The sequence below is a fragment of the Gallus gallus genome, chromosome 3 (genome assembly GCF_016699485.2).
Source record: "Gallus gallus isolate bGalGal1 chromosome 3, bGalGal1.mat.broiler.GRCg7b, whole genome shotgun sequence".
NCBI lineage: Eukaryota > Metazoa > Chordata > Aves > Galliformes > Phasianidae > Gallus > Gallus gallus.
Window position 1 is genome coordinate 37970831 of NC_052534.1, and position 14464 is coordinate 37985294.

The 14464-nt window shown below is 49.3% G+C and overlaps 1 long non-coding RNA gene across 2 annotated transcripts in view; it reads left to right on the forward strand.

The window, feature by feature from the left end:
• Positions 1-320: 320 nt before the first annotated feature.
• LOC121110431 overlaps positions 321-14464 on the forward strand; it is a 74987-nt gene continuing 60843 nt past the window's right edge. For both annotated transcript variants that reach the window (XR_005858854.2, XR_005858855.2), the window contains exon 1: positions 321-513. This is a non-coding gene — a long non-coding RNA (uncharacterized LOC121110431). The remainder of the gene's footprint in view (positions 514-14464) is intronic.

The following is a 14464-nucleotide window of genomic DNA, read 5'->3' on the forward strand; positions in this document are numbered from 1 at the left end:
GATAAACTGAGATCATCCCAATTTTACCACTATAAAGAGGCATGGAATACAAAGTTTTTCATCCTGATCATCCAGAAAAGACTTTGATGTGTTCAGATGCACTGAAATTAGGCTTTAATCTGGTTTTGGTTTTGCAGAATGATAGGCTTACTGAGCTTTCATAAACCCAGTATCAAAGTACTCCATCTTATTTTGGTTTTGTTACCTATCTTGAAAATAGGATTTTTTTAAGTCATGCTGAAGTACAGCTTCAATTACATTCTGTTAATAAATAACCGCTTAATTATGACTTCTTGCAAGATCCCACCCCACCAAAGACTGGCATTTAGAGGATTATGCCTGCAGGGATGAGGACAGTTCAGTTTCAGAGCTGTATCTCCTTGGTATGACTGTTCCTGATGGATTGTGAACAGAATTGTATTGTGAAATATATGCGCTTATTGGAGTTGCTGTTAACTTCATAATTGCTCTGTAATTACTAAAGAGAGAGAATCTTGCGCTTCTGACAGCCAGGTGCGTGTATTGCTTAATCTATCTCCATTATTGACTTGGCTCAATTCCTGTGGGTGCTTTCCTATTTTCTCTCAGTTGTGCAACACCAAAACTGACTGAACGGTGTGTCTGCTGTTTTGTTCCTGCTTAGGAACTAACAACAGGAGCAAATACAGGTGAACTTCAGAGAAACCGGAGAGTCTGCCTGCCACCGTGTGCTGGCCTGGGCTGGTTGAGGCTGCTACTGCACAGAACTCATGTGGGCTGAAGGGAGCAGAGCCTGGCAGTCCTCCTGCCCCCAGCACCAGCCTGTGCTGCAGCAGTCATGGCTGAGAAGAGGCTGAGGGGCTGTCTTCTGGACAGCTTCAGGCTTGAATTTGAGTTGACAAAAGGCTTATCTCAAACTGCGATCAAGAGTGGGACAGCAGTGAAAAAGCGGTGGGTTGTCAGCAGCTCCAGGAATGGTCCCTGCCGTGGGGAAGTGCTATTTGTCTGTTCTGCAGTGTACTGGGTCAGGGCTTATGCAAAACTTCACCATTTGTCAGGCTTTTCTGAGGCTTGGGAAATATTTCAGTGGCCTTGACTGCATGCACTGGCATTTTAATAGAGCTCAATATAAGGGCTTTTTTGGTGTAATCAGCCAGCAGATAAGCCTGGTGAGAGAGAATGTGAACCCAGCGCCTCTCTCTGGGGTCAGCAGTGGAGGTGTGCCACCCTCCTCTTCCTCTGACGTGCCCTGAATGAGCAGCAAGGGATTTCTTTGGGCACAGTGCTAGCTGAATGGGTAACAAAAGCTTTTCTTCATGCTTTTGCTTACATGTGAATTTTTTCTCTCCCTATCTTGTTTTTTTTTTTTTTTTCCCAGAGGAATAATTGTTTCTGGAATATGGTACTGTCAGCTCTAGACTCCCCAGCAGAGCAGAAAGCAGTGAAACTGCTTTCTCCAAATATGACTTGCATATCAGGCCTGCAGGGCTTCCTTTAGCACGTGGCCTGCCTGGCTCCTTTGGTGGCCCTGCAAGCTGCTGTCACCTGTTTGCTCTGCTTTCCTTCTGTGGGGGAGATGTGTCCCACTTGGGATGTGGAGTCTAAAATTTGGAAGCTGTTTGTGTCAGCTCTCCCTTCTGTCATTGTTTTGAGGTCAGATGATGCCAGCGTGTTCTTCTGCTCCTCACTCTCAGTGGACTGAATGCACTTGCCCTGCCTGTTCTCAGCAGTCTGCTTGCCCATGCAGGGTATGTGAAACAGGAGCCTGTCTGCCTCCTGCCTCTGTATTTTGTATAATAACAGGTGAGCTTTCTGGTTGCTGTAACTCCTCTTTTCCCATTTCCTCTCTCATCACTACCTATTTTCTGCTGAGGAGATTTTAGACGTGAGATAAAGCAAAACACAGACATGTTTCAGGCAGCTCTGTGCAAGAGCAGGAGGGGAATTTTTAATTTCAGTAAACAGTCGAGTCTTCAAGGCCTCTCAGTGCAGTTCTAGGAAACACTTTGAACTGGAGAAGGATATGAGACTTTCTGCGTGACTCATGCTATTAGTAGACTGCCAGTTTTGCAGCCTGAGAGGCTGATAACACCACAGAGCAGGTGCAGTGGTGGTGCTGGGGCCTCACAATGCAGGCAGGTAGCTGCCTCAGGGCTGCTGTGGGGACGCATGGCCCTGTGTACAAGGAGATCTTCGTCTTCTCACCCCAGCAGCCTACTAGCTCTGGGATCTGGACTGTGTGGGGATGGGGACAGGGGCTCTGTGCATGGTAGCTGACTGCATCTTAATGTGAGATTGCAGATGTAGTGGGAACAGGGAAGAGAAAGCCGGTTTGGGGAGGCTGGAGGCTACGGGGGAGACCTGGGCAGAAGCAGCTGCATACTGTAGGGTGAGAAAATAAATTTCACGTATGCATGGATACATCCTGATATGGGGGCACTTTGCTCAGCATGTGGGAGCTGGAGGGAAGCTTTGCATGCAGCTGTTTTGTGCACAATGACTTGTTATTGCTGCTGCACCTTCACTTCCAGTAAATTTATGGCTTCTCATGCAACTTCTGCCAGTAAATGGAAGTGGCAGGATTGGGAAGTGAGGAAGAGATGCAAATGCAGCATGACTGGGCTTTGTCAGATACATTTGCAGGATACTTAATGGTTCAGACTGGGGTCAGTGCCTCAGTGTAACTTTGCCGTAACTCACAACATACTTGCTTTTGGAGCTGTAATACTTTTCCTTTTCTCCTGGTTGTGGCATGGTCTTACATATTGCCCCTTCAGATACCATGTTCAGGTGCTTTCTGCACATATGCAGAGGAAGTGCTACAGCTGTTTCCCCAAGAAAGCAGCCTGGACCCTTGCTTCTGCCATCAGCCAGATGGGATTTGGCTCCTTTAAGCCTGCTTCTGTTTCTAGTCTCCTCCAGAATGTGCTTTCTCCCAGATGTTTGCTTCTTGCTGGAACCTTTCATGTGGGAGCATTGTTTTTATAGGACCCTGTTGCAATTTGGTCCCGCGGCTGGGCTGAGTGCCATCACAAGGCCCCCTGGGTGTGATGCCCTATGCTGTGGTGTGCTGCTGTTGTGATGCACCTTCAGATGGGGTGCATCTTGGCCTGTGAACATGAAGAGCATGCACCACTATGAAAGGCTGATCCTGAAGACCTCTGTGGGTCAATCTTTGCTGATGGCCATGCAGGAAGGCGTCTGGGGCAGGAGTGTATGTGGAGGTGAGTGGAAGAATGGAACCTATTGGCTGCTGCTCTGTTATCTTGGGGTAGAGTAGCCAAGTTGTAGATCAACTGTTCCCTAAAGCCTAGCAGTTATAGTGCCATTATAGATATGCTGCAACATATATCTTTGTTTATGGTTTCATTTTTCTTAACTCTCTCTCAAAGGCAAATATACTCAGGCCATTCCTGCAGCCCTGGCTTTTGCAGGCTGCTATTACCTGTTTTCCTTTGCATGGGGAAAGACGGGACACTCCCTCCTGCCCTGTCAACATCTCCCCTTCCTCCCTGTGCTTTGGGAGGATACCTGGGGCACACCATTTCTACTGCCGGGCATGGGCTGCAGTAGCAGGCCTTGCTCATGCTGTGCCCTGTGGCTACTAGAGGAAGTGATGTGCACTCACTCTGCAGCACTGTTGGGTTGCAGAGCTGCACCTCTCTGGTGGTGCATCTGTTGATTGGTGCATTTTGAAGAAGGCTGTGAGCAGGAAGAGAGAGAAGTGTTTTCTTGTGCACTGGCCCATTTCTCTTGTAAGGAACACATTACATTAGGAACGAATGCAAAAAACATTGGGAAATGTGTGATGACTTAAACAACTGGAGACTTAGCATGTTTCACAGAAACACCCAACGCTGAGATAGTATTTATAAAACCAAGCAGCCACTCACAATAGCTTAACACTTCCACTTCTGGCTGGGACAAGGAAACTCTGACTCTGAAGAAAAACAACTGTGCAGGCGTGCGTAGGTACAGCTGAGCTGGAGGAGGGATTTGGCTTCCAAAGGGCTCTGATTCATCGTCAGGAATCCAGTCATTCAGGCCTGCAGTGTGGCCAGGGTCAAAGTTCCTGGTAGGAGCAGGAAGGGGGCTTCTGGCAGGCTGGGGCGGGGGTAGAGGGGGTTGGGAAGGAGAAAAGCGGAAGATAAATCCAGCCTCAGATCTTGCAGCTGTCTTCTGTTCCTCCCATGGCAGAAATCAAAACTCAGAGCCAAACATCCCTGCACTGGGGGGACAGGGAGTGCAAAGCATGCCTCTTGAGCTTGCCTCTGATGCACTCGGTCTCTGAAGATGTGCTGGTGAGCAGAAAATAAACCTGATGGCATCAAACTCCATGAGCCTCTGTGCCTGCTGCGGTGGGGTGGCGTATGTCAGCAGGACTGTGGTGTTCTGGAAAAGCAATTTTGGCACAGGGTGAGGGCGGAGGGTACTGGTGAGCCCTGGGTAGGGGAAGCGCACAGCAGCAGGGCCATGGCAAGAGAGGCTTTACAGAGACCCAATTTTTGGGGAAACCATCCTTTCTTCTCCCTAGACCTGCACGCTGAAGTGGTACAAGCGGGGGGCTGCTTCCCTGCGGGCAGCTCTCTTTCACAGTCTCAAATTACACAGTTTGGCTTTTCTTTCTCTCTTTTCCAGTTTGCAACTTAAAAAAAAAAAAGTGAAAACTGGAGAAAAAAAAAAAACCTCACCCACTCCTTAAGGTTTAGAGATCTTGGAGAGAAGTGAGAATTAACAATGTGAATTTTGAAACAGAGAGCATTGTTTCAGCTGGAAGGCAGCTGAAAGCACAGCACTGCATGTGGAGGACAGCCTGCCCAGTGGCACATCCTCGCCTGTGCCTGGCAGTCTGCTGTCAGGAGGGAACACTCCCACCCAAAGCACACAGCGACACCTTCTCCCTTTGCAAGCAGAATTAATCATACTTATGTGCCATAGCCCATTTTAATTTTTCTAGCACAGTCCAAGATTAATGGTTAATGCAGTACGTCTCCCCATCTCCACTCCCATTACAATAGAGCGCTTTGAATAACTATTAACTTTGCAGTTAACTGAAAGAAAATTGTTAATCATCGACAAGCTTATGTTGCATAAGAAAAAAAAAAAGTCTCTGTAACCTTCTCCTGACTGTGGGAGAAACCTTTCCTCAGCACTGACCTTCAACAACACCTGGTACCTGCAAAACAAAAGCAGACTGCGCAGCTTTATCTGCTGGCCAAGGTCAGGAACTATGTGAACCAGCGGAGCTTTGTGGTTCCCAGTGTTGATGTTGAGTTCTCCTAGCCAAGAAGATAGTGTTCTCTGGGTCCCCGGAAAGCAGCTAATGAGTACTGCTTTTGTTTTTTAACTTAGCAGCTGGATTATGGAGTGCTGCATGGATGCATGCTGTGATGTTGCAGCCAGTCCTTCCCCCATTGTGAGGGCCTCTGTGTGTGCTGGGGTGGGGGGGGGGGAATCTTCTCGGGGACTCAGGCACTCCTGAATGGGGTCTTGTGCAGAAGGTGGCACCACATGTGCAGAATGTGTGCAGGCAGCCAAGTGTGGCCGTGGAGGTGCTGTGTCCCTGTCGAATGCTTACACGCAGGCCTTCAGGAAATGAATTGCCAGCTGTTTGTGAAAGGAGGGAAGCGCTGGGGCTGTGGAAGATTAGGCTGCGAGCCCTGTACAACTCCCCTTCTGGCTGGAGGGATAGACTGTGGATGTTATGTTTTTCAGCTCTGTAAATGATTATTTCTGTGCCAGACTTATCAGGAAAAGTATTGTTGGGATTTTGGCAAAGATATAACTGCAGTGTCCGGCTTCACAGTCATTCTCTGCTGAGTCTGGTCCCTGTCAGGCACGGAGCTAATAGGCCTGGGACAGTGCGCTACAGTAAACAGCCTCTGCAGCTGCTAGTGGCTGGATGTAACTATATATTACTCCAAATACAAACATTTCCACATTAGGCATTGCGTGTCCTCCCCCGGCACGGAGCTGCAACCATTGACCTCAGGAGCCTGCGCTGCGTCAGCGAGGCTGGGCTGCTCCCTGGCCAGCAAATCCCTTCTCTTTTTATGACCATGGCTCTCGAAAGCGAGAGCAACAACCCCAGCTGGGGTCAAGTGTAGCGTGGCCAGGCATTGCGCAAGCTCCTGCAAGCAGTGCGGCTGGCAGCGGCCGCAGGGCCTGGAATGACAGAGGTGGGGAGCAGAGTGCCCCAGGAGCACAGCCTGCTTCTGGAAGGGGTCACCAAAGCAGAGCTCTGTGCTAATCCATGCGGTGGAAACCTGCCTGCCTGGCACAGGCCTGCTGGCTCCTCCTGCTGTGTGCCACAGCAAGGGCCTGGGGAAGGCACGGGTAGATCCAGGCACCCGTAGGACTTCCCAGGCAACACCAGTTGGCCCCAGCAGGCCCTGCAGAGCCTTGAGGCTGCTCTCTGCTCTTGCGTGGTCTTTGGGCAAGTTGCTTGGCATGCAAACGTGAAGGCCCATGTGGGAGTACAAACGCAGTTCCCGGCTCTCCCAAGCAGGGTGCTTCCTCCTACTTCTTCCTCTCCTGCCATTTACTCAAGCCCTGCTTGTGCACCCTGTGATTAACTATGTGCTAGCCTTTGTACATCAGCCCTCCTGCCTGCTTGTCTGCGGCCCAGCAAACTACTGCTCACTACTGCAGAGAAGAAAGACTTCTTTTGCTGTTAGTCCGAATCCAGGCTGGATCAGCCAGCCAGGTGCACAGCCAATTTCCATTGCCACTTTGAAGCTGAGAAGTATTTTGAAAATAATAGAGCCTTTAGCCCTGCAAGTAAAAGCCATTTATCTTAGGATGAAAAAGTGCTGGCATGGAAAAATTCCAATGCTATGAAATTCTCTTTTCCTGAATGTCTTGGATACTTGCTGGATTTGGTCCGCTGCTAAGGAGCTCAGGGTTATGAATGTCTCTTTTACAGAAAAGAGCCACAGAGGAAAGAGGTGAGCACTGGCACGCTTGTGAGTAGGACAGCACCAGATTCCCCATGGAGGAGCTGTATCTGAGATTCTTTTAGAGCTATGGTCAGCATCTCTGCAGCAGGCTGAGGTAGCAAATACCCTGTTGTAAGCATAGCTGTTACCAGGTACCTGAGAGTTGATACTAGCAGAATACCCTATATTAACAAAAGTAAAGGACTGTTAGCTTTGCTCTGCTCAGCTGTTTAATAATGCTCCATACAGAGAGCATTAGTGTTTTACAGATGCTAATGATGTTAGCCTCCTGATGCTCTTATAGTGTAAAGAGGTGTTACCAGCACTTGCTGGGGCAGGGCTCTCAGGTGTGTGGTTACCTGTGCTTTCCAGCCAGGATACATGCAGGTGGGACAGGGCCTTCAGCAGGCCCCAGGCTCATCATGGCCACCTCCTGGCTGGTTTCTGCCCACAGCACTGAGCACGGTGTTGGTGGAGGTGGATCTTGTGTTAGCTTGCAGAAGTTGAGCTGCAAGGCTTCTCCCATATGGCCACTGACTGCAAGTAGCAGCCCTCTGGATGCCGGAGCTGTGCTCCTGCTTGGATTGTGCAACACCAAATCTGAGGTTTTCAGCCTAGGCATCTTCTGCACCATTTTGGGACTGTTTCCATGCCTGCTCAGTGAATGGAGCAAAGCCAGCTTGGTCTTCTCACAGGGATTTTCACTCTTTTCAGGTAGACTGCTTCTCATCCTTGGCTGCTGAGAATTTCCCATTTGGATCTGACCCTTTCTGAAACATTTATTTCACACCAAGTTTTCTGACCATGCCTTTGACCTTCGGCAAAAGAGAAAAATGTAAAGACTGACTTAGTGTGAAAGCCCACCAGACAGCATGTTCTCTGCAATGTTCTTGCCCTCACTGTAAAGAGTAGCCCCAGTTCTGTCATAAGCATCAGTGCTGGCCTTGGGGTTGTTATTGGAGCTACCACTGCTGAAGTGCTTTAAATAGATCCTAAGCAAACCTCTCTGTTTGTTTTTCTTGACGTGGTACTGACTGGTGCTTTCCAAGAAACAAGAAAAAAAGCTGAATTCACAGTGGTGACTTTGATTCCATCTGGCAAAAGTAAACTGATCTCCAAAACAAGAAAGGCATTGCCATGAAGATGAAAAGTAAATGAGTTGCTGCAAGAAGCCGCCTTTCCTTCCTGACTTGCTGTCCATAAAATCTTGCTGGTGCTTGGTTAGCAGGCCCCTCCACTTTAGGTTTTTCTACAGGCCTCTGTTACAAGCATACTAGAGAGCTTTCCAGGTACGTGGTATCTGCATATGGAGTTTTGCAGTGTATTTCATAAAGCTTGCTGCACTTTACCCGCTCTCCTAGGTAAATATTTTGCTTCCAAATCATGATTTGCTTTACTGGGTCATTGGCAGGCTGAGACCTTTGGAATTTTTGAGTATTTGGAGGCCCTTGTGATAGAGCCAGCTTCAGCCAGTGCTTGAAAACATGGAAACAGGGGCTTCTGTGCTGGGGTCCCTTGCTATCTGCTCAGTGCCTCTGTGCTGTGCTCCTCACAAAGGCACCCAAGCAGTGAGTGTGGGTCAGCTGGCTGGCCTGAGTCACCATAATTGTTTTACTGGCCCAGAGCAGCTTGGTCACATCTGCAGTGATGGCAGCACCTCTGGAAAGTTAATGCCTCGGGCGCAGTTTCAGCTGTCACGCTGCCTTACTGCACCCACTCTGCTCGCTCCCTCCTGCCAGAAGCAGGAGCTGAAAAGCCGCCCTGCCTTTGTGGATGCTAACACATGGCTTACTGAAAGTGATCCCAGTGACTCAAGGAGGAGGAAAAACACCATGCTTGGGTTTGAGCCTCCCTTATGAAACACAGGGACAAAAATAGCATTTTTAGCATTGCCTCTGTAATCTGACTCCTCCGTGTTCTCCTGTTGGCTGGTGTCCATCTCCAGCGCTTCCCATGCTCCATGGGCCTCTGGGACTTCTGTGTGGGTACCTACGGCTAGTGTTGGTAGAGCTGCCAGAGCAAGGGGCTAACCCCAGAGAGTGGCTTCAGCCCTGGTGAATCACCGGCACACAGCCAGGGGTGAGCTCAGGCTGTGCTGGTTGGATGGCCGCCCCTGGGCCTCTCCCTTGGAGATGCAATCTGGGGACGTGTGTCCAAACTGGGCTCTTCTACTAGTGAGAAACTGCCTTGGCAGGGCTTTGTGCTAACAGCTGTGATCTGTTCAGGATTAGATCTGAGATGAAGAAGGGGGTTGGATGTTTAGGTGGGCTTTACTGCTGTTAGCTGCAGTCAAGGCAGGAGAGGTACCAGTGCATGACAAGGTGGTGAGGGTTCCAAGTGGTGCTTTCTTCTTCCTTATCCAGAGAAGAGTCAGGATGAATCATAACTGATCTGAATGGGCCTCTCCATCCCTTTGTGAAACAGATGCTCTGACTAGTCTACAAGTAAATAAATGACCTGTGTTCAAGGAAGAGCCAGAAATCCAGTCTTGTTTAGAACACCGTGTTTTGGAGATTCATGTTTTTGTAACGGATAGAGACAAGCCCCATGTTGCAATACAGGGTGTATCTGAAGTCTTCATCAGATCTGGATCTGAATTTTGTGAGTGGCTGTGGGTTAATGATGGGCTAGACTGAGTGCTACTGTAACCTGGACAGTCTCTGCAAGTCAGCTCCACTTCTGGGGAGCAGCTGCCACCGCCATTACCTGCACACTATGCATGAAGTGCGGGGATCTGGATAGGCTGGGCTGAAGCCAATGGGATGAGGTTCAACAAGACCAAATGCTGGGTCCTGCACTTTGGCTACAGCAACCCCAGGCAACGCTACAGGCTTGGGGCAGAGTGGCTGGAAGACTGTGTAGAGGAAATGGACCTGGGGGTATTGGTTGATGCTCAGCTGAACATGAGCCAGCAGTGTGCCCAGGTGGCCAAGAAGGCCAATGGTATCCTGGCTTGTATCAGAAATAGTGTGGCCAGCAGGAACAGGGAAGTAATTATCCCCCTGTACTCAGCACTGGTGAGGCCGCACCTGGAGTACTGTGTACAGTTTTGGGCCTCTCACTGTAAGAAAGGCATTTAGGCCCTGGAGCGTGTCCAGAGGAGGGCAACAAAGCTGGTGAGGGGTCTGGAGCACAGACCTTATGAAGAGCGGCTGAAGGCGCTGGGATTGTTCAGTCTGGAGAAGAGGAGGCTCAGGGGAGACCTTATTGCTCTCTATAACTACCTGAAGGGAGGTTGTAGTGAGCTGGGGGTCAGCCTCTTCTCTCGTGTGACTAGTGATAGGACTAGAGGGAATGGCTTCAAGCTGTGCCAGGGAAGGTTCAGGCTGGATGTTAGGAAATACTACTTCTCTGAAAGGGTGGTCAGGCACTGGAATGGGCTGCCCAGAGAGGTGGTGGAGTCACCGAGCCTGGAGGTGTTCAAGGAACGTTTGGACGTTGTGTTGAGGGACATGGTTTAGTGAGAACCATTGGTGAAGGGCGAATGGTTGGACTGGATGATCCTGCAGGTCTTTTCCAACCTTGGTGATTCTATGATTCTATTCTAAGCAGGCTACCTGTCGCAGGGAGAGCTGGAAAATGTGGTTTGCTTTTCCTCTGGGATCATGTTCATGTATGTCTCTGGGCAAACATGCTGCCAGGGTGAACGTAGGCCAAGTTTTACTGTCCATGGTTGATGGTGAGCTGCAAAGGAGCTGCTCTGCTCCTTCCCTGGCTGCTGCTGTCTTGAGGTTGTGGCACAGGAGGGTTGGGGCCGCTTCTGTAAACTCTGTTATACAGCACTGTTGGCGTTAGGTAGTCTGAATGTCAAGTTAAAAATCCAGTCCTTGTCTGAGCTGACTGCTTGCCTTTTGTAGTGCTGCTTAGAATTTGGGCTTTTTATCATCTCAGTGTTAAGCCTGTGGTGCTTCCTGCTTGGGTTTTTTCCTCCTGCTTAGTGGTGCCCGGAATACGTGTTAGCAGTCTGCTGATGGAAGTGATAATTAGGGGATTTGTCATAAGAAATACGCGTGAACTTTTAAGGCTGTCGTTCAAAAAAAGATTTTTCACAGTCACCTCTTGATTATCTGTGGGTGCCTTATCTGAGTTGCAGATTACATGTGCTATGCTTTAAAAAAAGAAAAAGGCAGAACTCTTTCAGAGGCTTTATAAAGGATGCTGCACAATGATTTTTTTTGTTTATAACACCATACTGCATCTGCAGCTTGATTCTTTTTTTTTCAAAGAGTATGAAAGCACAACAACTCCATCAGGCTTATTTATACATATTTATATTCTTTCTTTTACTTTTCCTTCTTTGCCCTCAGTACCCTGCATACTGAGAACCGATGGTATCAGACTGTAGTCTGTGTGGAGGAGGGTTTGTGGCAGGGCAACCTTCCCCAGCTGTTTTCTCCTGATGCTGCATAAGGGTTTCTGCAGTGTGATGCTGCACAGCCAGCTGGGCTGGAGAGGAGGAGGGGAGTGCTCTGCTGCAGGGAAAATATCTGTACCTGAGGGAGTGTGAGCCAGTGGCAAACAGCTGAAGGGATGGGATGCCTCAGAAACCACTAGTCAGGTTGGAGATGTGACAGCTTGCTAACAACACGTCTGCTCAGTTACAGGGATAAATTGACAAAGGCTGAGCACAAACTCAGCTGCCATCGCTCCAGAAGCCTCACTGCTGAATCAGCAAATTTCTGCTCCCAGAATACTGGATGCAGCCAGCGTGCCATTATGATGCATGCCAAGAGACCTGCGTGCTGCTCCTTCCATTAGTCCCTTATGGTTGCCACCCTCTGGACCTGCAGCTTCTTTTCCTTCTGGGCCTCCTTTGCTTCTCACACCTTTAATTTCCGCAGCTGAGTAAACCTCCAGAGCAAGATATCTGGGAGGAAGGTGTGGGGCTGCCTCTCCACTGCCTGTGCTGAGGCATCTGCACTTGCTGTATGTGCTCTGCAGCTCCACTGCCCTGCTGTCTGACACCCCCTGGCCCTGTGGGACTCCCCTCTCTGTCCCTGTGGGGACAACCACAGGGTTGACACAGACCACAGACCTAAATCATCCTCCACCCTCCTGGATTTTGGCCATGTTTAAGATCCATCAGTTAAAAAGATGTCTGAGAAGTGGCACCTGTTTGCTTTAATGTTGCTTGAAAAGTGTGAAACCACTTCAGGCTTCTCACAGAAAAAAGGTAATGTAGAGTAAAGTATTATGGTATGGTTAGTATCACTAATCCCAAACTTATTGCCCTATAGTAGTTATAAAGTTTGAGTGGTTTTTTTTCTGAGCTGAGGAAATGGAGGAGTAAGAAATATATTAAAAAAAAAAAAATAAAAAGGAACTTTCTATAAAAACAGAGGGAAAAGAAAAAAGATGGCACCATTTTATTCCACCCAGAAGGTTTCAGAAGACAGCAACTGGCTGAATTTATTTCCAAGTGCCAGCTGAGAAATGTCAGCCAGCTCTTCTGTCTCCTGAAGGATGCTGTGCTTCATAAAGCTATGTGTGAGCAGAACCCACGTGCCTGTTCACCTGCCCTTCTGCCTTGAGAATCATAGAATCATGATAGTTGAATAGAGCACTAAGATTGTGCAGTCCACCCATCAGTCCACGTGCATGCTCTGGCTGCTCTAGACCATGTCCCTCAGTGCCACATCTACCCTTTTCTTGAACGCCTCCAAGGTGGTGACCCCACCACCTCCCTCAGCAGCCTGTTCCAAGAAGATTTTCCAACTTCTGCCATTGCCTCCAGCAGAGCTTCTGGGCTGCAGGAGAACATGGTGGGTGAGGGCATCAGGGCAGAACCCCACAGCTGGAGGGAAGCGCTGGTCCTGGCCTGGGGGACACCGGTGTCCCTGCTCTGGGGGTGGTGGCAGCTGTGCCCCATGTGAATGCACTGCATGGAAGCGATGGGAGGCAGTGGTGTGGACCAGTCCCTGCCTCTCTGAGGTTCTCAAGAAGGCTTTTTCCCTCTTTCCTTGTAACATGGGGAAGCGTTAGAAGCTGGCGGTGTTGCAGGAGAGGGTGCAGCCCAGGCTCTAAGGGGGATGGAGGAGGACGAAGGGGAGCAGAGTGGGACCACGGGGACAGCAAAGCCCTAATGGGCCCTGGAGGCACAAGCAGCGCTTCTGTTTGCTGTGCTATTTCGGGAAGTTTTCAAAAGGTAAACAAGGCCCCTCACTTGATTCATGGAGGTCATTAGTGAGTTGTAGGATGGTATTTACATTTCCAAGGTATTTGTGCAAGCTCTCTCACAGACTTGCAAGTTCATGGGGAGGAGGTGACCTTCAATGGTTCTTGTTTTGCCCTGCATCAGGGCCGCCTGCTTGACTGCAGCGCCTGGGTACTGTAATCAGAATAAATCACCCTTATCAGCACGGCAGTGATACAGCACTCGAAACAGAACCAGGCGCCTGCTCTGTGCTTTGCGAAAATGACATCATGGAGCTGAGTGGGAAGGGGGGGGCAAGTCAGGGGGTGTGGGCTCCAGGCAGCCTTTGTGAGCCTGTCCCTGGGGTGGGTTGTCCACCCCAGGCAGAGCACTGCACCTGGCTGGGGGCGGTTCTGATGCCAGTTGTGTGTTTGGGGTACCCAGAGCTTCTTGCGGGTAACTTCTGCTCATCTAAAGTCAGATAAGTAATGAATAGGAAGTATTTCCAAGGGGAGAAAAGGAGATGGTGTTGTGGTGTTCTGGTTTAGCCTATAGCAGTTCTCGGAGCAATTAAAACTGGTGCATTTTAATATGCTCCCAGCTGTTTCTTCCATCCCCAGGCAAACTGCACAACACAGCTTTTCGTTGTGGTTGTCTGATCTGTTTTGGAGGGAAAAAAGGTGCTCAGTGAGTAGTGGAACTGTTGAAGAGTGATTATTATTTTTCTTTTCCCCTGTGGATTTATATGGTTCTCACGGTGCTGAGGGCTGACTTCAAGTGCATTGTTGCAATACTGAGGAAAATGAGCACATCTTACTAGACTTCAGAGAATCCACTGCTATGGATACCATAATCACAGGAAAAAACTTTACAGTTTGCATGTATTAAAGCCCAGCATCTCCTTATAAGAGAGAGTGGCTGAAGGCTGGGTTCTCTGATCCTCAACAAGGTACGATGATAATTCTTTCCCTTACAAGGAGGATTTGCAGAGCCCCTGTCCAGCTGCGTATTTTCATGATGCTCGTAGCAGCAGCTTCCTATCTCTGCAGCTGAAATGTTTCAGGGAAGATTTTCTGGTTGGTGTCAGGGAGAACAGGAGGGTGGGGAAACGTGCAGGAAGGAAAGAGCCTGGAGAAGCCAGTCCTGCCCCTGACCGTGAGCAGAGCAGCAGGTTGCCTGTGCCTCCCTTCCTGCTCGTGGGGCAGAGATGAGCACGAGTGATGTTTGTGCTGAGCCATCCCGAGCCACACGTGGATCCTCCACACCCTGGCAGGACAAGCAGAGGGCTTTGCAATGAGCTGCTTTAAGACTCCCGCGTGCCTTCTGTTCTTCCCTGTCTCAAAGAGATGAAGCTTAGCTTTGAAGCCTTTGAAATTACATCAAAGGACAAGATTTCCAGAGCAGCTCAAGGGAC